The following is a 27808-nucleotide window of genomic DNA, read 5'->3' on the forward strand; positions in this document are numbered from 1 at the left end:
AAGAATGTAAATATAAAATATTTGGAAATAACCTTCACAAAATATGAATATTATTTGAAGAAAATGACTATACTTTTTTTAGAGTTAAAAAATGAGAATTGAAGATAAATGGATCTGTCTGTCTATCTAGTTTCTGGCTGAAAGGCAATATAATAAAGATTTAATGTCTTCCCAACTTAATTAATGGAATTAATCCCAAACAAAATCCTAGTAAAGTATTTCTTTAATTGATAAAATGGTTCTAAAATTTATCTGGAAGAATAAATGGGGCTATTGATAATAGAATTCTAAAAATTAAAAATTAAGAGGTTAGACTTGTTCTAATGGATATATTTTAAAATGAATGCTACAACCACTATGATATAGTCAAATAGATAGCTCTTAAACATCTAGCAGAAAGTGTTCAAACATCTCTTTGTGTTTTTAGAAGTAATGACTGTTGGAGGAAATAATGGTAATAGAGAAAGCATATAATAAATAATGTTGGAATAATGGCTAAGGAAGGGTGGTTAATTTTTTTACCTTAAAGTATATTCTAAAACAAATGTGTATTTATCTAAGATAAATTATATATAAATTAACGTAAAAATTTAAATCATTATACAGAGGGAACAGAAAATATCAATATGTAACAGATTCACGATGGTATCAGTCACTAAATCCAATGACTTTGCAGGATCAACTGAGTCTTGACCACCAACCCTCTTTTTCTGTCCTTTGCTTCCTTAGACTTCTATGGCACACACTGCGCTGATTTTTCACCTCACTTTGGTTACTACTTCTCCAATTCCTTCACAAGAGTATCCTCCTCTGGAAGCCATTATATATTGGAGTTCTTTTGGGCCCATTCCTTCTCTACACTGTCTCCCAATGTAGCCACATTTATACCCATGGCTCCAATTACCACCTCTACTCAGGTGACTCAAATTTAACTCCAGCCCAGCTATTTCTTACCTATCAGTATGTCAGGATCCCTGAAAGAGACAGGTAGCACATTCAAAATGTACCATAATTAAGGAAGTTTTAGTCAAGAGATCATTTGCAAAAGGTTTGGGGAAAACAATAGAGGATAACAGTCCAGCATCTCAGGAAGCTTTTACTGCCTAAGTTTAAAGAAGGAGGTGGAAATGATTACTGGATTAGAAAGAGAAAAAAAGAGGAAGAGGTGGGAGGAAGAAGAGCAGGAGAAGTAGACGGCAAAGGAGGAGGGTTTGAAGGAGGCAGGGTGGAAGGAGGAGGAGGCGGGGAAGGGGAAGAGAAGATGCAGGATGTAGATCATAGAGAGTAAGTACTCAGCCTTCACTCTTCTTCCTTCTATCTTCTGCCTGTACCTCCCCTTGGCTGAATGCAACTGGAGGAGCACACAGGAGCCAGGTGTTGGGGATACATGGAATCTCGACTCATCCCACACATGTGTCTCTGGACATGGATCAGAGTAGAGATGGGGGGAGAGTGGCTCTCGATGGGGAGGCAGAAGATATCTACCTAATATTCACCTCCTACCTGGCTTCTTCTCTAAGACACCCCATGGGTATTTAAAACTCAACATGTCCAAGATTAAACTCATGAACTGCCCACTCCACAACCTCTCAAGAACAAAACTGATGAAAAACAAACTGGTCCTCTTTCAGTGTTTTTGTCATCAAATGGTATCAAGGCCAGGTCTGTATTCTCATAACCACGTAGGAATGGATTGGAGTGGGGCAAGAGTAGGTGCAAACAGATCACTGAGGAGGCTATTCCATTAGTCCTGGCAGAATTGATGCTAGAATGGGCTGAGGAAGTGTTGGTAATGGTGAACAGACAGAGGATGGATTGAAGTAGATAGACTGAAGGGATATTTAGAAACCAAAATCGTTAGGACTTGTTATTTGATTGGATGTTGGAGGGAATGTAATGTGGTTGTCAAAGATGACATCTTCAGTGATTTCCCGCAGATCTTAGGAAGGAGACAACTCCTTAACATGGACTTATGGGCCTTGCATCCCCCTGCTCCCCACCCTTCAACCTTCCATCTTCATCTTATACCAGGACGCTCTCAGGATGTGGACTATGTTTACATTCTTTCAGTCCTTCCTGTTTGCTGTGCTTGCCCCTGAGCAGGACCTTTGCACCTGCTATTTCCACTGCCTGTAATGCTCTTACCCAATTATCTAATTCCTCTTTATCATTCTTAGCTCAGTCACCACTTCCCCAGGAAAGCTTCCCCTGACTTCCCTAACTAGATCTAATCCCTCTATGAAAGCTCTCCTATGTTGTGTCCTTCCCTTTGTAGGACCTATCCATTAGTAGCTTACACGCACTTATGTGGCTTTTCAGTTAATTTCTAATATACTGTCAACCTCCCACCAGGATATGAACTCCATGAGGACAGAGACTGTGTCTTTCCTGGCTCACAGTAGTCTTATTGCCTCTGATAATGCCTGGCACCTTGTAGTTCACACACACACACACACACACACACACACACACACACTCTTTAATGAATGAGTGAATAAAAGTAAAAGCAATGGAACATATCCTGAAGAAAAATACTGATAGGTTTAATAGATTTAAATTATATTCTTTCCTATATTAAACAAAAGTAAAGAATGATAAGTGATAAACTTGGAGATATATTCATAATATAAAGACTATATCCTCAGTAGAGTTCTTGCCACATCAACAATATAAATACTAATAATACCCAACAGGAATTGACAAAAATGAAAAAAAACAACCAAAAAAACCCCATAGGACAAAGATTTATGACAGCCTTTCACTGTAAAAATGGAAACTCCAAATAAAACTGGCCTAAACAATAAGGAAATACTATCTTGTGGAAACAGAAGGAGAGGATGGCTTCTCTCAGGATCATAAGATGGTACCCAACTCACCGGGGGCAACATGCTTTCTTGTTCACATTCATCGAAAGAGAATTGGAGTCTCTTTGCTAGCAATACAATACAAGTCCTTTTCTTTAGCTTCACTGAGTCAGTTTAGGACCAAGCCGGATCAATTCTGCTGTCAGAGGAATGCCATGTTCTGATTTCAAACCATTCACTAGCAAGAGAGATTGGATTACCATGTTTAGTTTGTGTTAATCAAGACCCATTCCTGGTACTGGGGTCAATTCCAGAAACCACATCATTGTTGAGGAATCAAATACAAAGTCCATGAATATTGTCCACAACCACCGGGAGAAATGGTCAACCTTAGGCGTGAGGAAGATACAAGAAAACAGTGAGGTATCATTGTTCAACTTGCAAATTTAGTTTGCTTGCATTTTAAAAAATTATTATTCAATATGGATTATGAATTGATTTAATCTTTCTGGAGGGCAATTTGGCAATTTATGAAAAACCTTGAAAGCATTTATGACAAATTTTGGAAAGCATACATATGTGTAGAAATAAGAAGGAAACACAAAAATGTTCTTGTGGTTGTTACTGGCTGGCAAGTTTATGGGTGATTTTTATTTTCTTTTAAATATTTTCCAAATATTCTTTAACAAGCTTAATTTTGTTTATTTAAACACAAAGAACTTGAAGGAACCTGTTATTTCAGGACATGGACCACTTTCAGTCAGAAATATCCTCTGAAAGCTTAAGCAGTGGGAAAAGTAGTTGCAGGGTTTCATTGCTCTCTTAAGGTAAGGAAAAAAAAAATAGCAATCTGTATGAATCAAAGATTCTGAGTTATGGAATTCTCTGCTTCTAAAGTTCTAGTTTAGCCCGACTGGTCTGGAATCCACGGGGGAGAAAAAGAAACAAGGCATAAAATCCTGCAGAAAGATATGTTGTCAGGACAATAGAACATTTAGCATAAAGCTTGTTCTTCTAACTCAACCTCTAATTCAGTTCCATAGGTGCTTGGCTATAGGCCTTAGTGAGTAAATAGTTGAGGCCACATGACCAAACTTCGCTTGATCTACTGTCACTTTCACTGAGGAGAATAGGTTGGGCAGTTTTAAAAACATGAGCATAGGAAAACATCCGAACTCACTTTTAAGTTAAGAGTCTGAACAGGTGGGATAAAGGAATGTGTGTTACTGAACTGGGACTTCCAACAGATCTTTAACCATGAGCATTGGTGACAATGTTCTTTCTCCAGATTCAATTTGATAATTTCCCCCATTTTTCTCAGACCACTCCTCTAATTCTCTTTCTGCCCTATAGTCACCTTTCTGAGTAACCCTGGGCAAGTTATTTAACCTCTGCTGTAAGATTTCCAGCAGAGGAAAGAGCCCTCTGCCATGGAGTTCCCTCTTTCTAAACATCTCTAAAGCTTCCTTGGAGTGAAAGATCAGGAACATCTATGAATTGAGGATAGCCCTTACGCTACTGAGGGAATACTGCATTTGTACACAGTCCTCCTCTAAGGGCTTAAAAACAGATCTTTCACCTAGATAAGAAGGGAATATGTCAACACCAGATTCTACCCTATCAGTCTCCCAGCAGCTACAGCAAGCCAGCAGTTCAGCCTGTGCCTAAATTGGCCATGAATAGACAGTGAGGACAGCAGAGAGGCAGGAAATGGGGTTAGGTTGATTTCCATCTATTAGCAGCAGCTTAAACTGGCTTGCTGGGCAGCTCTGTCTCCCATTGGCTACAGCTGCTGAGAGCAGCAGGCTGAGGGTTGACCTATATCTGTCGGGTGTAAGTCAAGCCCTGAATTTGTTTGTAGCAAACTTCAGTGTTCCAGAACGCCAAGTTTAACTTACACCCAACCACACACAATATTTTTATCAGGAACCATGATATCCTCCACCTGCGAGGAACTTACATCTGTGGGTTTCCCCCCTCCTAGATTTTTTTTGCTTTCTTTCTCACTGCCTCTCCCTCCTGTCACTGTGTGACCATTTTTGTCCCCCTGCATCTGTGTCATCCTCTGGCTGGGAGGGGCCGTGATGGTCACAGCTGTGCTCCTTCTAGCAATCACGGTCACACCGGCCCTCCTCTGCCTGCCCCAGTCTCCAAGTCGTGCCCAGCCCTTGCACTTGCAGTTGTTACCCAGGTTGGAATTGCCTCGTGCCCACATGTGCCCTTCTGGGCCAGTGACAGTTTCAGAATGTGTCAGTTGCTAATACAACTGCAGCTGTAGACAGAAAGACAGAAATATGTTCAAAACGTGGGTCCTAAACTTCCTACACACTAACTGCTCAATAGTTTTTGAAGACCAAATAATCTTTTTTTTTAAGATAGCGTTTAAGTACTTGGACATTTATTTTCCTAGATTAGCGTATAAACTACTTGAACTTTCATTTAGGCAGCCACCATCCAAATGTGGCAAGGCTTCTTTCCTTTGTCTTGGGTCTCAATCAATATGTGGATGTTGTTTTGAGCCTCAGTCAGAATGTGTATGTATTTATTTACATGGACATCACAATAGGAAACTTAACCTACTCAGTTCTGCCATCACACTAAAGCATCAGCACACTTAGGCTTCTATTTATAATGCAGAAACTGCTCTCCATTACCTATTATCATTTCTTCACTGGGGCCCTGTAGTAACAGAAAGGAAGCCCAGATGATGGAAAATTATTCTAGCAACTCAGGTCCCCAGGCACACAAGCCACATCGCAGTAATTTGAGATGGAAAAGACCTATGAAGTCATCCCAATGATTCTCTGAGGGCATGTGGTGGTTTTTTCCCTCTCCAATATGCTGATCTACTTTTTAGTGCCTTTTCCAATTGTAAATGGCACAAGTGATGGGGCTTCCACTCCTCCCAGGGGACAGGGCAGCACAGTCCGTAATAGATCTCTCCATTAGGGCATGAGAGTTGCTCAGCCACCTAAATCATCTTTGTTTTGACTTTCATTTCCATCACTCCTCCTGCCGTCCCCTTGGACCACGCTAAATAATTTCTCTCTGTCCCTGCTATTTATACCCTTCAAGTACTTGTGGCCGATGAGCCAGTCCCTGTTAGTTAGAGCTAGTGGTCATGCTGGGAGACTTGTCTCTTTCATCTTCCCTCTGAAGGCAGTCCCTTCAGGCTGATAAATCAGATTTGTTGCTCTTCGATGAACGCCCATCAGTTTCTCAATAACTTGCCTCATTTCTTTGTCACTCAGGCTGCTCAGGAAAATCCCCTTTGTTTGCCTCTGTTGCTGCAAAATAAGATGATGGTAGTAGAATATCTGCTAACAGCAAACAGAGCAGATCTCTTCAGCAACCAGGCGTCCTCCTGCCCTCAGGACACTGGCATCATCTAGTCTGTTATCTTTAACTCTCTTACTTGGGGTATGGACCTGCTCTGTTAACAGGACTTAGGCATGTTTGTAGAGACAGGAAGAGTTGATCTGTATTTCATCTGACCAGCTTTCCTTGTGGTATATTTAGTTAATGCTCATCAGCTGTTTAAATCACAGTTTGCTGCCTGTCTCAATTCCCAGCTGGAAAAGCTTCCTTGAACTCCCTCAAGAGAATGCTAACCTCCTCCCTTCCATAAATACTCCCACGTTTCCTGATGTTAAAGTGAACGACATCAGCCACATCAGACACCTTTGCCAGAGGGGGAATTCCGTCGCTGTGAGAAGATCAGGATGGACCCTTTACCTTGAAAGAGCTGAATGTTACGACAAACCAGGAAATTTTGGGAGTGGGTTTTGCAGTGCCAGGGTCAACAGGGTTCAACCTGTCCCCTCTCTAAGGTTCCAGTTAATGGCTCCCCTGAGTGCTCAAGCACCACATTTAATAAGCTCTTTCCTAATGTGCTCAATGCTCATATTTATGCAACAATAACCAACAGAGTGCTTTACAAACTGTTTTCATCTAATTACATCATCCTACTTAACAGTCACAACCACCCTATAAGAAAGGAATTAACTTCTTTATTTCACCAGGGAGGAAACTGAGGCTTAGAGGGGTTCCATTGCCCAATTTCACAAATATTCAGTTAATTCTCCTTTCCATTCCATTTGTGTTCTCCTTCTGAAATCACTGGGGAAAAAATGCTCTGTGGACAATATGTGAAGAGGTGCTAACTGCATACAGGTTCCTAAAGTCTCTGGGACGCTGGCCATTGCATAATATTTTCCTGTGCTCTTAGCTGGCAAAAATAGAGTGATGAGACATCATCCACAGTTCGATATGAGTCCTAGGGTTTATCAGTAGGATAACTCAGTTGTTATTCGATGACAGAAAGAGTATATTAAAATTTATAAGACACAGCCTGCTATCTCTTTCTAAACAATAATGTAATGTTATTAGGCATGAGCTAAAAGTGAGCTTATCTCCTCAAATACCAGTTCAGACCCTGAGGGTATCTGTTTTTCCTGCAAAGCTGATAAAATTATATACACCTAAGATAAAAGAAGAAAGAACTATATATGTCAATACATGTTAATAACATGATTTGAAGAAACAAAGGACTGGAATAATACTGACTTTTTTGAAAAATTTAAAAAGCAGAAATATAATTTTCTACCAAATACATGGTCAAGGAGGCACAATATTCTAAAATTGTGCTAACAGTTAAGCAAAAGATGTTTATTGCATCACTTATTTTCAAATAGTGCTTATCAATATTTTTAATTTGGCACAAATGTGATTATAGTAGGAGAAAGACCTGTACTGAAGGGGTTTTATGCTTTAAGGGATTGAGGCAACATCCAAATAAAAGACTCATCAGAGCTAGCATTTTGAAGAAAATCTAGATCAAGAAACGTATGCTGTTAAGTGAACTGCTCCTTTCTGTGGCCTGGCGAGCGAAATCAAATTGCACGTGTACTCATAAACTATCAATGCACAGAAACACGCAGAAGTCTCCACCTCTATCACGATGGACAGCAGAATTCTTCCCTCTCCACCTCTATTAAAACAGAAGGCAGAATTATTGCTTCTGCATCAGCTTGTGGGCCCTCACTGTCTCATGTGTAACTAACTTTAAACTACACTTTGTGGCTGGACTGGATAGTGCCTGTAACTTTGTTGCAAGAAATTATTAAGCAAATGCAACCTTGAAGATGCACCTTTGAAGATTCCAGCTGTATTTCATCGCACCCAGTGCTTAATTGTAAAAAAAGAAAATCGTTACTGCTTTCTTATTTTTATTTTTTATGCAACATTCATTATATTTATTTTACTAAATAGTATGCTTCAAAAAAACACAAACAAATCAGAAAACTTTTACTTAAAACTAGTCCAGTGAGATGGATGGGTTACCACCATCCCATCCCCTTCTATGTGTATGGAGCTGCAACTTTATCAGACAGCCAGCACTCAAGTATATGTTGCCTTTCCTGTTGAACATGAATGAGCTTCTCTGAACCAAGAGAGACAAATGAAGTTTTACAAGATACAGGCACTTTATGTTCCCAGTTTTATAAAGAAGCCAAGTGAAAAATACTTAATAAAAGCAACTGGAACAGAGAAAGCTTTAGGAGTTCTACCATTAGTTATAGTGACTTACACTCAAAGCAAACAAGACAGCATCAAACAAGTAAAACAAAGTTTAACTGGGGTTAATGAACATATATATATATATATATATATATATATATATATATATATATATATATATAAAAGAAATACAATTTACTACAGTTGGAGAAAAATAGCCATTTGGATCCAACTTAAATATATGCCAACAATGTGATTTAACGCATCAAATCTTATGTACCTACGTAGCTGAGTAACATCTGAAGGTTTGCAGGAGTGTGTGGTTAGTGAGAAAAGCAAAAGCTGCTTTTGATTCCACAGTATCTGATTAAACAAAACAAAGCAATTTACAAGAAAAAAAGTACCAAATGATACTTTAAAATAGTTCATCATTTGGATAAATATGTACACGTAGAGTCCACTTCTTGGGGATTTAGCTATCTAAAAGTGGCGTATCACTATCCAGAGGTGTAGGAGCAAGTTCACATAAGTAAAAGCGTGGCTTCACTAGCTTCAGCTTCGGTCAATGGCTCCAGGCGAACAAGCTTACTTTGGGTTGGTTCTGGGTCCAAGCTGCTGTCCAGAAGCTCATCAACTTCCACGGGTTTATCTACAGAGGACATAACTTCTGATGATGCTGTACTCCCCTGTTCAACAGTAGAAGCAGGGTTCCCATTGAGGAATGCAAGAAGTGGAAAGGCAGTGTACTGGATAAGCTGCTTATCTGTTTTGGGTTTAGATTTTCTTCCCTCTTCTGAAACTGGCTGAACTACATTGCTCTTGGTTTCTAATCCTTTACTCTCGGAATCAACCAGGAGATCTGGGTCTATGCTAAACTGTCTTCCTGACAGCATGGCTTGGAAGTCCTCTAAACTGCAATCAATACTGTCAAGATAATCCAACAGTTCAACCTTTCCCAAAAGATTGATGTTATCATTTAAAATAGAATCCATCATGGTCACAGGATCTTCTGTGGTCAGACTAGATGAGGCATTTAGCTGGACAGCACTAGACATGAGAGGGCTGGTGCCATCACTGCCTGAACTTAGGGATTCTCTGGCTGGTTCACTCTGATCTCCACTCTGAATGACAGGTGCATATTCATCTCCATTGTCATCTTCAACAATGACAATATCAGGGTACTGGCTACAGTTGGAGGGATCAGATATAACATCCTCATTAGTTTCTGGAATAACTGGGATATTTTCTTCATCTGCATTATCATCAGTAACGTCACAAATAATGATCTCATCTGAAATCCGCTCCCTTGGCTTTACACCTTCAGTCCTACTGTATGGAATTTTATGATGGTGGCTATCAGCTGCTTCTTTTACTATGTGCTGAAACCAGTTCTTCTTTGGGGCTCCATTAGTGTTTAGAAGTAGAGGCCTTTTACGTTTTAAACTCACGAGTTGGTTATTCTGAACCAATGTAACAATAAACTGGACAATCTTTTGAATAACTTGTTGCTGTTGTGCATGTCTTGCTCATAATTCTGACACCTCCTTCCAAAGGAACTCATTCTCACTTTTTAATTCACAAAGCCTGGACTCAATAGTTTCCTCTTTTGTTTGAACCTTCTGAGTACTACTTATAATTTTTGTTAAATCTTCCTGACGAATTTTTTTAAAATTTATTTATTTTATTTATTTATTGGCTGCTTTGGGTCTTCGTTGCTGCACACGGGCTTTCTCTAGTTGTGGAGAGCCGGGTCTACTCTTCATTGTGATGCACAGGCTCCTCATTGTGGTGGCTTCTCTTGTTGTGGAGCACAGGCTCTAGGCACGTGGGCTTCAGTAGTTGCAGCACATGGGCTCAATAGTTGTGGCGCACAGGCTCTAGAGCACAGGCTCAATAGTTGTGGCGCACCAGCTTAGTTGCTCCGTGGCATGTGGGATCTTCCCGGAGCAGGGCTTGAACCCTTGTCACCTGCATTGGCAGGCAGATTCTTAACCATTGCACCACCTAGGAAGTCCCCTTCCTGCCAAAATTTATTTTCTTCTGGTTTTGAAGATGCAACCTTCCTTTTCATGTCGTCTAAGAAGTTATCCTGGCCTTGTTTGAAGTAAGGATGCTGAAATTCAACAGGACCATCCCGTTCCTGCTTTACAATTTCAGAGTCAATATGTACTACTTTACGAAAACCATACATATTCATTTGCCTCACAATAGTTGCCATGTTACTGTGCTTCAAGTATTTGGGAAGAATTTCTTCTGCGAATCTTTGTTCAACCCAAACCAGAAAACTGGCCGTTCTGACTCCAGGTGATGAACTCGGTGGTATGGGTTTCCTCCACAAGCGTCCACAGCTTGCAGAGGAAAGCCGGCATGTTCCAACTCTGCCTCATCGTTAACGAGGCTCAGGAATTCCAAATTCCACAGCCAAACGCGGTGGTAGCGGCGGCCTGCTTTTTTTAAATTACTGCAAATGCAATACATATTAACTATGGTGAAGTTTAAAAATACAATGAGAAAAAAGAAACCTATAGTTTTTCTTTAGAAGTAATCAACTTTGACACACCCTCCTAGTGTCTTACCTACATAGCTCTATATAATGTGTATATATATTCATCTTTTATAAAACAATGTTAGTGATTTTAATCTTCAGTAATACTGACTTGTTTCTTTAACCTAAGATCTCCGAAGCCCTTATGGAAAAATTGGTGCTATTTTGAGCTGATCTAAGGAGGGTGAAAAAATGCTGAAATTAAAAGTTTTTAAAAATACATTTACTTTACATGACTCTAATGATATCTGAAATCTTTTAGAAGTACAAGACACCTTCTACAGCTAAACCTTGGATAAATACCTAGAAAATACATTAAGCCTACTATTCCGCTCAGTATTAGTCTATATGAACCTTTTCTGTGGATTCCAGGGTATCAGTGATCTACAACACAATGCAAAGGGACTGACATTGCCTACACCCAGCTTTGGGAGCTTAGAAGGGGGCAGGAGTTTGATGCCAGACCTACATCACTGATCTTAACATTAGGCTCATTTTCTTTGACCGCCTACCTTCCCCTGACCATGCGTGTCATATTTGCTCCCAAGAACAGATCTTCTCAGGAGCATTTTTTTTTTTGAATGGTTTTCCAGTTTACTCTTAAGATAACTCTCAAATACTAAAACATCTATGAAGTCCTTAGGGCTCTAGACAGTTTTGATTTTTAAACTGTATTGAATATTATATTTCATCAAATCTAAGACACTATTCTTAAGTTGTATCATTATTTTAAAATGATACTAAGAGAAAAGATGCTGCCAATTAAACTATCATACACCATTAATTTCAAATTTGATCCAATTTCAGAGACGATAAAATGTGAAAAAGTACCTTATAAATGAAACTTGGAATTTATTTAAACTTACAAATCACATAAAGAATATTCAGTCACATACCATGAACAGACTTTTAGTGCCTACTACATAATTAGGTTATGTACAGAGAAGTTAAAATTAGAATAGATATCTTTGACATTTGTTTATTTTTTTGGATTGAAGTCAAAGCAAAATGTTCATATTTTAATGTTTATGTTTCTATAGAGAATACTCATTTTCCAGACCTAACTTTGTAGTCTCAGAGTGGGAGTAGAGGCCATCCATGTGGTCTTGAGTCTCTTTATCTCTTTGTAATGTATCCTCAGAGACAACGGAACTTTAGACCTCTTTTTACTTCAAGAAGCATGTCTGCATTCTTTCATCTTCAAGATTTCAGTTAGTCACTTAATTCAGTTTTTTAAAATTCATCAGGCTTGGAAAATGCAGACTTATTCCAATCTGTGTTTATCATATCTTCTGCTTGGCCAGTTTAATCACCAGATTTTATAGCTAAAGTGAGCGAAACTCGGGCAACTTAACTGATTTGTCCCTCATCATTCAGGTGGGTTCTTTCTTGTCTAGGGAAGTCTATTTAACACAAAGTACAGTCTTGTTCAAGGCTCTTTTAATCTTACAGATCCAAATATGCTCTTTCAGCTAAGATATCTATTCTCTTCTAAGCCTTCTGAAATCAAAGTCCATACTTCCATGTTCTTTTAAATTGTTTTGCCCCGTATTGGCAGCTGCTTTCTATCAATAGTATCCAAATCTAGACCCATGTAGTTTCTCTGTGGGGAGAGGAAGAAGCAGTCCCTATTTATGCATGAGTCATTTGCTACCTGGAGGATAAAGTTAGAGCCACTTAGTCAGTCAAATATGAATTCGCTCTGAGTGGGAGACAGTAAGGGAACAACTTTTTATCGGCTCCCAGACTTTCCTCTTTGAGTTTTACATTGTCTTCTCCTTCTCTTGCTTTAAATGATTATCATTCAAGCACACGATAGAAATAGAAAGAATCATTAAAAATATTTAAAATGTGAAATTTTGATGAAGGTTTAAAAAAAGCATATTCAAAGAAATATAGAAACCTGTGATCTTTGGTAGAATTAGTTTACTCAGCTGTGTACTGAAAGGCAATGGTCTTTTGAGCCCCCTCTCTCCCACTATCCTGCCCCCTGGGGCCACAAATAAACCTGTTACCTAGAAAACAAGCTGGATGAGGCTGAGCAAAGATTTACGTCTATCACCCAGGGCAAACTTTCTCCTGCAAAGGTGGAAAAAGTCTCAATAGCTATGAGGAAGGTGGATTCCAGAAGGCATTAATTAGCAATGGTCCTGAAGGGATTCCTGCAAGGGAATTTGGAGAAGATGGTCAGAGAATGAGGGCTGAAATAGGAAGGGGTAGAATTGATATGTGAGTCATAGTCCTTAATTGTGTTTTGGAAATGGCTGCACTTGGCAAAAGACATTCTTATTCTTCAACGAACAGAAACATTTGCCTCCAAGTCATCTGGAGGCATTTTTTGCTCCCCTAAAGAAATACTTCTGGATTCAATCAGAGTGGGAGACAAACAAATTTCGTTGTTTAAAATCCCACTCATATTTCTGAGCCTCTTTCTTATCAATTATAATTGTAGTATCTTTCATTTAGTAAGTAACTGAGGTTCTCATTCTTGGTCTTGAAATGTGATACCAGACCCAAGCCATATTCTTTGAAATCATGGGTTAATGTGTTTTCATCTAGAAATGTGACTTCTACTAAAATGATTTCCCTTAAAAACTGTGGGACATTTAACCATTCCAATTTTATCTAACACAGATGATTAAAATACATTTAAGCAAGTGTGTGTGTGTGTGTGTGTGTCTGCTACAGACTGAATGTTTGTATCCTGGCAAAATTCGTATGTTGAAATCCTCATCCCCGGTGTGATAGTATTGGGGGTAGGGCCTTTGGGAGATGATTAGGTCATTGAGGGTGACGCTCTCAAGAATGGCCCTAGTGCCCTTATAAAAGGGACCCTGGAGAGCTTTCCGGAGCCTTTCACACTGTGAGGACACAGTGAGAAAATGGCTCTCTATAAACTAGGAAGCAGGGCCTCACCATGACACTGAATCTGCTGGCACCTTGATCTTGGACTTCCCTGCCTCCAGAACTATGAGAAATACATGTTTGTTTTCTAAGCCACCCAGTCTATGGTATTTTTGTTACAACAGCCTGAACTAAGATAGTTTCCAAATGGATGATATTTTCAGAAAAGAATTTTAGATGTCTTTTTGTTTGTATTATAAAATAAAGCATGTATCTAAATTCAAAGCTGTTTTTAATCAGAAATAAAAACTGTAAATGCAGGTTCAAATAACTGCAGTTATAAAGTGCTAATATTTTCTTTATATTTCCATCATTTGGGGTAATATAAACATAAGTGCAATGATTAAAGGAATATGAAATTATCTCATGGCTTCGTTTCCTGTTTTCATTACTCATTAAAACTTTGGTAAGTGTGGTGAATGAAAAGTACTACGTAATTACAATGTGCTAGAGATTCCTTTGGACACAACCTACATTAATTGTAAGGCTATTTTTAAATGAATTGTGTGTGCTAGCTGACAGGTACGAACTTCTTAGATCAACAACCATCTTCCTCTGTGGAATTCTTCTGTTCCTTAGCTTATCAGCAGAACACAATGACCAAGATAGCCAGCATTTATTGAGTGCTTACTATGTGCCAGGCACTGTGCTAGGAGCTTTAAAAGTATTATTTTACTGAACTCTTTTGAGAACTCTGTGAGCTAGGTGTGATTATTATCTCCATTTTACACACATGGTACCATATGCTTAGCTATGTGTTTTCTGTGTGCCTTCTGAGTAGTGGATTTTAGGCAGGAGACAACTCTGGTAGTTCTATATAATAATTTTAGCATAATAAGAAATTACTGGAAGGGCCAATTTTATTTTCAGTGATGGGTACACAGTTTCCTGCCACCAATGGACTTGATGCTATTTAATAAATTTCCCTTATCCTATACATAACTGCATCCATAACATACTGTTTTATTTGTAAATTTTAAAACATTTGCAGAAAATTGTGTTTGTGGGTGTGTGTGCATAGACACATGTGTGGTGTATAAAGCATTCTTTCTAGTAATACATGTAAGACCTATTTTTTCTACATTTAGAAAAATGTAGAGAAGCCCAGATATGAAAATAAAAGCCATCAGTTATGCCAGTGCCCACAGGGAACCACTGTTAATATTTTGGAATATATTCTCCCAGTTGTTTTTATCCATGCATATGTAAAGATAAATTTAAATTCAATTGGAAACATATTTTATAGCTTGGTTTGGTTTTTCTCATTTTTAAAATTCATTTGATAATAGTATATCAAAATGTTTTCTTAGAATCATTAAGATTTCCTTAACATAACTCTAACATAGAATTCCATTGTATAGTTATACTCTATTAGACCAATTCCTTATTGTTGGACATGTAAGTGGAAAAACTGAAATATCAATTCCTAAAGTCTTACTTATGTTATAGGTCCTAGATCTTTAATGATTAAAAAATAATAATAATGTGCCCAGTAAAAGCCTTGGACTAAATCTCTATTAATCTGAATTTCAATCTAAAATTACAGGGCTAAAGGCAACCTCAGAGGAATTTAGTCCATTGTCCTATTTCTAGATAGGATTATATCACTGTTCCAAATATATCTTTCTATAAACTATCTTGAATTTAATGAGGGAAGATGATTCTATAACTCTACCCACTGTAGTATTATAGAGACTTGGTGTCAGGAGCACAGACTTTGAAGGTACACAGACCCTAGGACCAAATACCAGATAAAGGCCTCTGAGCTTCGACTTTATTACTCTCTCTTATTCTCAGTTTCTATGAGGCTTCCATTGCAGGGTTTCTGGAAGATTCCATAAGATAATGTACATAGAGTGCCCTGCACAGTGTAGATGCTGAACAAATGTTAGTTCTTTTCACTTACCCTGTCTTTCTCAAATCTATAAGATTTCCTTGCATCCTTTCTACAATTAAAAGAAAATGTACAAATCAATATTTATGGCACTAAATATATCTGAAGATCACTACTAAGTCCTCTGAACTCGTTTGACTTTTTCTAGAGTCACACTTTTTCTACTTTCATAATTCTTTAAACATTCAGACCCTCCTAAATTGTGGGACACTAAGTTAAATAGGATATATTACCACTGGTCTCGCCAGTGATACAGATGGTGCGAAATTCCACCATACTTTATGTATTATCTCACTGACACTATAGCAAGAACTTGCTGAATTCTTAAGAGATTATGATGTTATTAACTCAGGTTCCATTTATAAGCCAGCATGACAAGGACAACTGCTTTTCTGTGTTGTACTTATTTCTTGATACTGATTCTTCCTCTTGCTTAGAAGCAGTTCCTTCATTGTTTCAGACCAACAAGAAATCATCACACATCTATGCAGTAGAGTAGTGATACAGAAATAAAGGCTACCTATTTTGTAGGCAGTTTTCTTTTAATGTGAGTCCAGTAGCACTGAAACTTTCTTCAGCCTTACGTGTTTGAGTAGATTTCAGTATGTCATCTGTGTGGATTATGAGTTTGTAGGCTTTGGCTCTGAAAGCTGTAATTACCAATGTTTGAAAGACATCTGTGAGGGTGAGGATATGGAGAAGATAAGCCAAAAGCAAGATATATAATTATCACACCCTGTCTTCCTATGGGGAACTCTGGATGTTTAAAGCAAATTAGGACCTTTTAGACAGGCCCTTCTCCTATCAAGGTGCATCATCAGGTTGCTCTGAATGTAGGTAATCAATCTCTCAGGCAGGAAGTGTCCTCTCTCACATACACTATCAGCTCATAGGTCCTTCAAAGACCAGGGTGGGAAAGATCCATGCTTCTCTATTACTGAGTGAACATATCCCTGACTCTCTTGCAATAAAGGCAATGTTTATAGAGAGGGGAAAACACTGGGCCCAAAGTCAGGAGAGCTGATTCTCAGTTCTGAATCTCTCCTGTGCTGTGACCCCAGCCAAGGCTTCAAGCCTCAATTTCCCCATCTGTTAAATGGAAATAGTATAACTACATCACAAAATTATTGCATACAAAAATGTCATATTCATGAAAGTGCTTTAAAAATACTATGAAATTTCTCTACAATTCAGGATATAGAAGAGAAAAAAATCATGTAGAGTTGCACCATTTCTTTGGAATGTTGAATATTTGTTTCTGTTTTCATCTATGGTTAAATACTGAACATATATGTTTTCAATATTTATGAGTGTGTTGAATGCATAGCTCCAATTATGAGTGGCTATGACTTGGAAATATTGAGAGAAATGACAAGTTTCCTTGTTATTGATAATTAACAAAGGAACCAATTCTTTCAAAGGTAAGAGTAGCTTAGACCTCACTCAGAGTACTTTGGTCTGCCTGATTTTCTTAAAGGAAAACTCCTTAAAAGTTTTCTAAGAATAAGTGAGGTGAGATTGGCCCTTGAGTAAGGAAAGTGTGCAGCTAAAGCCTAAAGCTTCTTTCTCAATAACAAGTTTAAGTGCCTTGTTTATTTTCATATGATTAAGTGACACTTGTATAAACACATTATTGAGTAATGGTGCTGTAGCAAAACTAAGTTTATATAGGACACTGCTCCACCCGAGGTGAACAATTAAAGCAGGTATGTAAACTAAGTCCCCTTTGGCTTCTCCACTCAACCGTATGAGTAAGAAGTACTAGAAAGGAAAAACGATGTGGGGCACATGGCATGGCTGGGGGTAGGAAGAAACAGGAAGGGCAGGAGAAGCCTCTCTGAAAGAATGAAGTGTGAAGTGTGGTAGGGAAATTATAACAACTGAAAATTGATTCTGACTATTGATATCAGTCTATCAAGTTAATGCAAATTAAAGTGTCATGAGATTTCTTTTAAAAAAAAAGCCTTTTCCCCATACAGTGTAATAATAACCATCTTATTTTAAATGTAGCCAAAAAGGGCTGTGTTTGCTCATGTGATCGGGTTTCCACACTTCCCACACCTGGGGAAGTATCAGCTAATATTGATTTAACACTAATTTATACCTGATGGTCAGGACCAACTAGAATAGAAGAAAACTGGTACAAATTAGTGAGGCCCTGTGGTCCCAGAAAGCGGTCTGGGGCCCAACTGTTATATATCAGTACAAATCACTGTTTCTGGGAGGGAATGGAAAAAGTATTTTAAAGGGATCTGAATCTGCTCTCAGCGGCTCTGCTGCTATTGGGCTAAAGATCTCCTTTAAGAATGTTAGGAATGGGTCAGATCAAGTTACACTCTTAGATTTTTATTATGTTTAGCTTATTAATTTGGGAGCTAAGCAAACTAGAAGCAGAACAGGCTTTAAAACATCTGACTTATTATATTATGAATAATAACTGGTCTGTTCCATTTACCTTTTCCTCAATGAAATTCTCTACAATAAAGAAATACCCATAAACTAGCCTTACATTTTAAATATCGTTGTAGATGATTCGGAACCATAGAATTAGATACAAAAACTGTTTTCTTTGGGTAATTTCCACGAATTGATGTCAGTTATCAACATTTCTTTGTATTTGGCTAAACAATGAGGAAATATTTCAGGCCTGCAATTAAATTTGGTGAACTTTTATTCATTTCTATTCCATTGTTGCCCAAATTTGCCAAATCATAAACATCACCTGGGGAACTTATTAAAAATTATACAATCCTACCTCTCCTGATCCCAGACCTGCCAAATTAGACTCTCTAGGGAATGAGGCCGAAATCTGTATTTTTAGAAGGGCCCCAGGAATGCCTGATGAGCTATACGTTTCCAAAACAGTTCTGTGTCCTTGTCGTATTCCTCATGATGTCAGAGCTCTTCAAACCCCAATGTTCCCTTCTGACTATCCCTCTCCTCAGTGACTGCAGGGTTTTTTTTTTTTTTTCTGTTCCACCCCACCTAAGAAATAAAGTGCATTCCCACCAACCACTGAGACCCTCAGCAGCAGTGAGTCTCTGCTGCAGTGCAATGGAGATCATCTACTGTCTTGGGTAGGAAAGGTGATGGAGTAAAGGGATGGCAGTGTGGTCTCAAACGGTGATGCTCAACTTCCTTTGCTCTATATTAATTTTTTCTTCTTCACCCTCCTATCACCCCTCCTTCCTATAAGTGGAGGGAAAACATTGTCTCCTTTGATCTAACTTGTGCTCTTCATCAAATCCTCTACTGCCTCATGGAAACTAAATCTACTAATCCTCCTCTTTCGAACTTCATTTTTTTTCTCTTTTGGCTTCTATTGATATATCAACAAGATGTTTCTTCCCTGTTCTTTTTAAATTAAAGCAACATATACTTTCTTGGACTCTGATAAACCCCAAGACCCCATTTTACTTCATGCCTATGTTTAGCGTCAAATTTCTCAAAAAGAGAATTCCACATTAGTCATATTCATCTCCTCACCCTTCTCATCAACCCAACTTTACCCTGGCTTCCACAGAGCCACATTTTATGGACACTATTGGTATGAAGATTACCAGCGATGAAATCCAATGACTTTGCTTAGCCCCTAACCTCCTTCCCCATCTAACAGCTCTTGACATCGCTGATCACCACATCCTTTTAAAAGCTTTATGAATTAGTGATCATTTAATTTTAAGAACAGAAACCTATTCAAATGATTGAAACAAGGGGCAGGGTAATATAAGACCACAGAAACTCTCTCACAGAAAGTAAAATAGGGCTGCCCAAGGATTAGAATCAGGAACTAGGAAGTGATCAGTAACCAATAAAGTTTTAATTGTGCCTGCTGTATTCCAGGCCCTGCCTGGTGTTCAGTGATCAAGAAGTGAACAGAAGAGACAAAGTCCCTGCCTTTAGAGACTTTATAATCTAGTGGGGAAGGCTTGCATAAACAGGTAAACAAATGTGTATTTACACCTCGTAATGAGCAATACAGATGAAACAAACTGACCTAATGATACATTATTACAGGTTATTAGTGATAGGCAAGGACTCAAAGGATACTCTGAAGTTGTGGCACTTAAACTGAGATCTGAAGAATATGAGGGAGCCACTCAGGACAACTGAGGAGTGGGGGTGTGGAAGGAATGTTTTAGGCTGAGGATACACCTCTGTGAAGGCCCTACAGTGGTGTTTCAGGGAAGTGAAAGGAGGCCACTGTGGCTGGAACTTAAAGGGTGAGGGGGAGATTAGAGGGAGGTGAGATTGAAGAAGGAGGCAGAAACCAGAGCAGGCCAGTCCTTTTAAGTATTTAAAGGAATTTGGATCTCATTGAAAAGTAACTGGAAGACACTGAACTGATTTAAGCAGGAAACAACAGGGTCCAATGTATTTCCAGGTTTACCCTGACTGATAAGCAGAAAATAGATTAAAGGTGGCAAGAGTATAAGGTAGAATACCAGCTGGCAGCTATAACAATCTCTCAGGTAAGAGATGATGGCAGTTTGGATTAATGTAGTAGCAGAAGAGATGGAGAGAAGTGGATGGACTAGACATCTATTCATGAGGAGCAAATAAGAGGACCAGCTGATGGGTTAGAGTTGGGGTGGGAAGGAGAGTGAAAAAAAAAAAATCAAGAATATTGCCTGGGTTTTCTTTTTTTTTTTTTTTTTTTTTTTATTATTATTTTATTTTTTTTTTTGGGGGGGTACACCAGGTTCAATCAACTGTTTTTATACACATATCCCCATATTCCCTCCCTTCCTTGACGCCCCCCCCCTCGATTCCCCCCCACCCTCCCTGCCCCAGTCCTCTAAGGCATCTTCCATCCTCGAGTTGGACTCCCTTTGTTATACAACAACTTCCCACTGACTATTTTACAGTTGGTAGTATATATATGTCTGTACTACTCTCCCGCTTCTTCTCAGTTTCCCCTTCACCCCCCGCCCCCTCCCATACCTCGAGTTCTCCAGTCCATTCCCTGTATCTGCTGCCTGGGTTTTCTTGTTCACAATAACTGGTAAATGGTGATACCATTTACTGAAGTGGGAGAAAGTAAAGACAATTTCTTTTTAATAGGGAGTGGGGGGCAACAGGTTTATAGAAATTGAGAGTTTAGTTCTATTTCAGATATTCATGGATACTTGACATGTCATAAGGCAAATGAATATCCAAATACAGAATTTGCAGGAACTGTCAAGGCTAAAGAGATTAATTTGGGAATCTGTTACCATTTTATAGTATTTAAAGCTATGGGAATGACTGAGATTACCAAGAAGGTGAGTTCACAGAGAAGAAAGCAGAGAATACAGCCCAGTTTTCAGAGGGCAATAGAGAAGGAAAACCCCCTGAAATTCAATGAACAGCAGTTAGAGAATTAGAAGACAGTCCAGCCAATAGAAGAGATTTTTTTTTTCCCAAGAAGTTGAGCCTGATCAACTGTGTTGTAAACGGCTAAAAGTTGGAGTAGGATGAGGTCTGAGGAACATCCTTTGGGGCCGGCAATATGGATGCTGTTGACAACACTGATTAGCAGTTTTCATTGGCATGGTGGGGGTGAAAGTCAGATTTGAGTAGATTGAATAGGAAATCAGAGTTAACCTGCAGACATTTCTCTCAAGGGTTGTTGTGAAGGGATCAGGGAATTAGTACTACAGACGGAAAGAGATAGCATAAGAATCTTTTTTTCTAAATGTTAGGATGGAGCATGTTCATACATACTGGGGATAATCAGGAATTTGATTATGAACAAGAGGAAGGGACTAACGGAAGAAATGGAGCCCCTAAGAAGAGGGGAAGGAATTTAAATCTTAAGTAGAGAAATGGCTTTTGATAGAAGAGGAGAAATGTATCACTTGTAACAGAAAGGAAGGAGAGATGGGTCCAAATACCAAAAGATCTGTAGATTTGATGGTAGGAATACGCTGGAGTTACGTCAGGGGTCAGCAGGTCTGGGGATGATTTTAGAAGATTGAAGAAAAGGTATAAGACATAAAATAGTCATCATGGGAAAATGAACACACTCAGTTTCTCTCTCTCAGGTCACCTGTTCTCATTTCTATTTTCTGCAAGTCACTTCATTCATTTCTTTCAGAAGGAAGGTTTCCTCTGCTTCTGTTTCTGTGACAGAAGATGGCCACCCCATGCACAAGTTTCTGTGATCACCCAGTTCATGCCCTTAATAGAATAACACTGCATTTCTTAATTCCAAATTCCCAGGGGAGAAAATTTGATTGGTCCAGCTTCGGTCAGTTATCGAACTCAGGTCAAACCAACCACGGTCAGAAGAACAAGGTCAAATTGTACAAACATAGCTCTCAGGCCCAAGCCCTCTGTGCGCTGGGGAAGGATTATTTCTTAGAGAAGGGGACGTGAGCTCCCAGATACCCCACAGGCATCTACCAAAATCCTCTGAGACACCAAACTCTATTTAATTAAGAAGTGCTTCTTCCCTTCTGCCTTCTTTCCTAGTTTTGTTTTCTTCGGTTTGTTTGTTTGCTTTTCCTCCTCCATTAGTGTATAATTTCTCAAAACTTTGTCCTTGATCCTCTTCTTCTTTATTTCTATACTTTTATCCCTCGCCAACTTCATTTGTGCCCAAGGCTTCAACTACCATATGTACATGGATCACCCCCCAAACCATAGCTCTTCTCAACTATCATTTAAAACTGCCTTTACAAACTCCAAAACACTTTTTCCCCCTCTTTTCCCCCCTTGTATCAATATGAGATGATGAATATTAACTAAACTAGTTATGGTAATCATTTCATAATATAGGTAAGTCAAGTCTATAAGTTTAAGGTGTACAGCATAAAACGTGCTGTATGCCAATTACATGTCAATGAAAACAAAGGAAAAAACTGTCTCCACTTGAATATCCTCTGGTTCTCTTATTTATAGCTGAACTCATTCTCTTCTCCCAAAACTACTCCTTCTCTTGGCTCCTTGTTCCTGTTAAAGCCACCATTATCCTGTTAGGTATCCAAGTCTGAAGCTTCAGAGTTGTCTGACCTCCTACTTTCAAGGTCCATCAGCTAAGAAAGAGTATCACCTGCATGTTTTCCTCCTCTCCATGTCTCCTATCATTCCCCTCTCGTTACCTAAATTCCCGTGGACTATTCCCAAAGTCTACTAAATCATCTTCCAGTTTACAGTCTCCATCCAGGTTGTAAACTACTCTTGCATTAATCTTCATAATGCCCACTTCCATTCATGTTCTCCCCACCCACTCAAGAATCTTCAACAGCTCCTCCCTGCACACTCGATAAAGTGCAAGCCTTGCCTGAAGCTCCATGACTTGTCATCAACAGACCAAGACTTATCTTCCATTAACCATCAGTTGAGGTAGACTTCTTGATCATCTCCTAACACATCCCATGTATTCCTAGTGACAAGACTTCCTCATACTCTTCTTCCCTGAAGCCTTTCCTCTAAAGTGATCTTCCCTTCCCAACACTTCCATTTGCTTTATTTGCATCTCTCTTATGGAAGATGTGTACTTAGACATAGTTTCTACCTTTACCTGTAGAAATATCTTTTTACCTCTGATAGACTACAATTTACCAAAGTGTGAGAACAAGTATCCCTTACAGAGTATACAAGTGTCTCACTTTGAAGGCACTTGATGAGGAGTTACTAAGGCCTGATGCTAGTATTATTGCTATTAAATCCTCATATAGGCCTATTAAAGATATTAATATGAACTTTTTCAAGAGGATGCTTGATAAGACAATGGAAACTGTGTGCTATAAAAAGCTTAAAATAATTTTAAAAACTTTTCTAGTCAAGCACTGCTGATGAACTGATTGCACCTTAACAGTCACTCAATACACTTATGTGGCAAAAAGTAAAATTCAGTCACATAGGAGGAAATTAATCAATGACACATTTTAATCCACTCTAAACTCTCATTTAAGAAAATAGTTCTATGATAATCAAATCTCTTTGTAGGACCACTACTGCTCTCAGGTATTGTTGACACCATGTTTGGAACTAAAACAAATGAAGTGTCACAGCAAAGAGAATACTTGCAGTTGTCAAGTCTTTATTTAGGCTCTGATGTGCCGGCTTTGTACAACAGTCTTTTAGTTAAATGATAAAACTCTACTCACGTACTAGCTTAGGGGATGCACCCCTGGCATCACAGTTGGTGACAGGAATTGCTGTGGAGATGAAAGCTGAAAGCCTGGTGGTCCTCATCACTGTATTCTATCCAGATAGGAAGAATTGCATACTTACTCTTTTGATATTTACCAGTCAAAAAGTAAAATACCCCCTCTTTCTATTGCTTCTTCTGAACTTCTTTCAAAAACAAAGCATAAGGGAAAAGCTCCTTGACATTAGTCTTAGCAAGGCTTTTATGGATATGACACCCAAAGCACCACAACAAAAGCAAAAATCAACAAGTGAAACTACAGCAAACTGAAAAGCCTTCCACAGCAAAAGAAACAATCGACAAAAATGAAAAGACAACCTACAGAATGAGAGAAATATTTGCAAACAACATATTTGGTAAGGGGTTAATATCACCCCTTACCAAAATATATAAGCAAACAATGCAAATAAAAATGGGCAAAGGATCCGAGCAGACATTTTTTCTGAAGAAGATATTCAAATGGTCAACAGGTACATGAAAAAGTCCTCAACATCGCTAATCAGATAAATGCAAATTAAAATCACGAGATACCACCTCACACTTGTTAGAATGGCTATTATCAAAAAGACAAGCAATAATAAGCACTGGTGAGGATATAGAGACATAGGAACCCTTGTGCACTGTTGATGGGACTGTAAATTGGTGCAACCACTATATAAAACATTATGGAGATTACTCAAAAACTTAAAAATAGAACTACCATATGATCCAGCAATCCCACTTTTGGGTATATATCTGAAGGAAATGGAATCAGTCTCAAAGAGGCGCATTCCCATGTTCATTGCAGCACTATTTACAACAGCCAAGATATGAAAATAACTTAAGTGTCCACTGATGGATGAATGGATAAAAAAAATATTATTCAGCCATAAAAAGAATGAAATCCTGCCATTTTTTGATAACATGGATGAACCTTGAGGGCATTATGGCAAGTGAAGTAAAGAAAATGGAGAAAGACAAATACTAAATGATCTTACTTATATGTGGAATGTAAAAAAAACCCAAACTCATATAAACAGAGAATAGGGACAGGGGCTGGGGAGTGGGGGAAATGGGCAAAGGTAGTCAAAGGTACAAACTTTGAGTTATAAGATGATTACGTTCTGGGGATATAATGTACAGCATGGTGACTGCAGTTAACAATATTATATTGTATATTTAAAAGTTGCTAAGAGAATAGATTTAAAAAGTTCTCTTTATAAAAAAAGTTTGTAACTATGTGAGGTGATGGATGTGTTAAGTAACCTTATTGTGTTAATCATTTTGCACTAAATACCTGTATCAAATCATTACATTACACACCTTAAACTTACAATCTTTTATGTCAATTATATCTCAGTAAAGCTGGGGGAAAAAGAAACAAAGTAAAATGTTTATTATTTACATGAAATGTTCCTTTCTACTAAATTAAATATATATATTTTTCAGTTCCCTTACACAGGCCTCTTGAGAATAACTGCTCCTAACAGAGAGATGGAACTAATTACATATCAGCAGATGTCACTCTCTAACTGATCCTCCTCAACTGTCCTTCTCTGTCAATTTCAGTTGGTTATTTTTTTCTGCAAATTTCAACTGCCTTTTCTCCATTACCAATTTCATTTTCCATTTTCAACATCTGATAAGCCTCCAAAGGCCACTAGGACTAGTATTTTTCACTTTGCCTCTATAAGGATCATAATACAAGATATGCTTTCCTTTTGAATGCTGGCCCCAATGCAAATATCTGTATAGTTTACAAAGGCCACATGGAACATTTTTCTACTCTGTGGCTATGTCTTTGCAACAGTGATATACTTGTTATTGTCAATTTTTTTTTCTGATGAAAGGCACAGTTTAGTTCATGGGACAAGCACTGGTTAAAATTTGCTACTCTTTCAACAACATTGAGCAAATATTGTCTACCAGGTAGCAAGCACTATTGTGGAGATTCAGCAGTCATAAAACAGATAAAAAGTCTTGCCTTCATGGCTCTTATAGTCCACACAGACAAAACAAAAAATAATTACAGCATACAACATGTGGACGGTGATAGGTGCTCTGGGGAAAAAAGTAAGAGAGTAGGGAACATCTAGGGGGTGCCTGCAATTTTAAAAAGAGCTTTCAGAAAAGCTTTGATTGTGAAGGTGATGACATCTGAGTAAAGACCTGAAGGAAAAAAAAAAAAAAAAGAACTTAAGGAAATGAGGGAGCGAGCCATGTGGGTAACTGGGGCAAGAAATTCTCAGGCAGAGGGAACACCTAGTGCAAAGGTGCACGTAGGCTGTCATGAGCAGTAAGGAGTTTTACTCCAAGCATCTGCCAGGGACAAAAATTCAGGCAAGGCTTTTTTTGCTGTTGCTATAAAGAATCCACCTACAAGAGAGTTTAATCAGCTTAAGATGAACATCAGTGCAGATCTGTTTAGTGTTCTCTCTCAGCCATGACCTCATTTCTAATACTGACAGCCTGGACTGCCTCTTACATTTGGTTGGGGCTTGGATGCACAGCCTGGCAAACCTGGATGAAGCTAGAAGAGGGAGGTTTTGGTTGCTCTGTACGCCTGATGGTTATCTCATTCTCTTTTCACATGGGGCTGCTTATTAATTAGATGTTGCCAATGATTCCATGTTTTAATGTAACCTAAAATATAGTCCATTACCATGTATGAACCAAGAAGTAAGTGTACTAAAGTTCTACCTCAGAGTACCTAATGGTGGACTCTTGTCCCACAAACAGCCAAGACACGGGTTACTGAGAACAAAGGTATTTCCCTTGCCACCAGATTGTGCTTTCAATGTTGTCTTCTTCTAGGCATGACAACATAGAGACGAGGTCATTACCAACATTAACATAGATAGAATTTCCAGGGATTGTTACACTTATATTCAACAAATAGACAGAATCTGCACAGGGCCTGTCCATCCCATCGCTAGCACAGTTGGGTAACAATGCTCTTCTAGCCTAGTAAACCACACTTTCTTTTAACGGGTTCCCAGTTTACTGAGGAGTATGTTTTCCTTAAGCTTCTATTTATATCCTTGGAGCCCAATCACATCCTCACTAAGAATAAAATATTAAGAACTCAACAAATGGACATTTGAATGCTGACACTGAGTTTAATTTATTTTAGCCCACCTTTGATTTGTTCGGAGACTGAATTCCTTACACATAAAGATCAGTATTTATTTCAAGAGAACAAAGGTTTAAGAGGCGACCAAGATATCCTTAGTAAGAGAAGGTGATTGAACATCCAAATAGGTCATGATGACTTATCAGCAACTGAAAATAGTATTGCAAGATCATACTAGTTCTCTGTGTGTGTCATTTAGATTTGTTTTCAATGTCTGATTTAAGCTGGCTATGGCAGTTTTGAACAAACACAGAAAGACTTTAAAATATGGCTAGGTATGTTGTTTTAGATCCAAATCAAGTATTGATCATTACCACTGTGGCTTGGTATAAATTTAGAATTATTGTAATCCAAAGTGTTGAGGTTGTTCCATACTTATATTTAGGAGTGGCCAGAGATAACATTTCTATAATGAAACCACGCTGTAATCAAATCAACAACTTGGACATTTACCAGCATTTTTAAAAACTTCACATATTTTAATGTTAATTTTTGTTCTTGATATTCTGAAAAAGTCATCAGAAAGAAGCCATTTACCATTCCTTTTCCCCACAAAGAAATGCAATTTCCTAATGAATGAAGAAATCTTTCCTTTTAGATGGAAAAAATTAATACAATAGGTCAATTATACCAAATTTGAGTCAATTTTTACTCTATTTAATATATACATTATTCTGGAAAGCAAATATATACGAACACAATAGGGATAATAATAGCATCTACCTTGTGGATTACAGGAGGATTGAAGGAGTTAACACACAAAACATTCTTATAAGAGTGGCTGACACATGAAATGCTCAGTAAATGTTAGCTTTTTTTCTAGTACGTGATAAGGTGAGGAACTCGCTAGTCTTAACGGGTGCAATTCTTGCACTTTTACACAAAAAGT

The 27808-nt window shown here is 38.4% G+C and overlaps 1 long non-coding RNA gene and 1 pseudogene across 1 annotated transcript in view; both read right to left on the reverse strand.

The window, feature by feature from the left end:
* The window catches only part of LOC130852345 (uncharacterized), a 169263-nt gene that overhangs the window by 139108 nt on the left and 2347 nt on the right, over positions 1-27808 (reverse strand). The window lies entirely within an intron of this gene.
* Positions 8797-10711, reverse strand: LOC130852340 (heat shock factor protein 2-like; annotated as a pseudogene).

The sequence above is a fragment of the Hippopotamus amphibius genome, chromosome 4 (assembly GCF_030028045.1).
Source record: "Hippopotamus amphibius kiboko isolate mHipAmp2 chromosome 4, mHipAmp2.hap2, whole genome shotgun sequence".
In the NCBI taxonomy this organism is placed as follows: domain Eukaryota; kingdom Metazoa; phylum Chordata; class Mammalia; order Artiodactyla; family Hippopotamidae; genus Hippopotamus; species Hippopotamus amphibius.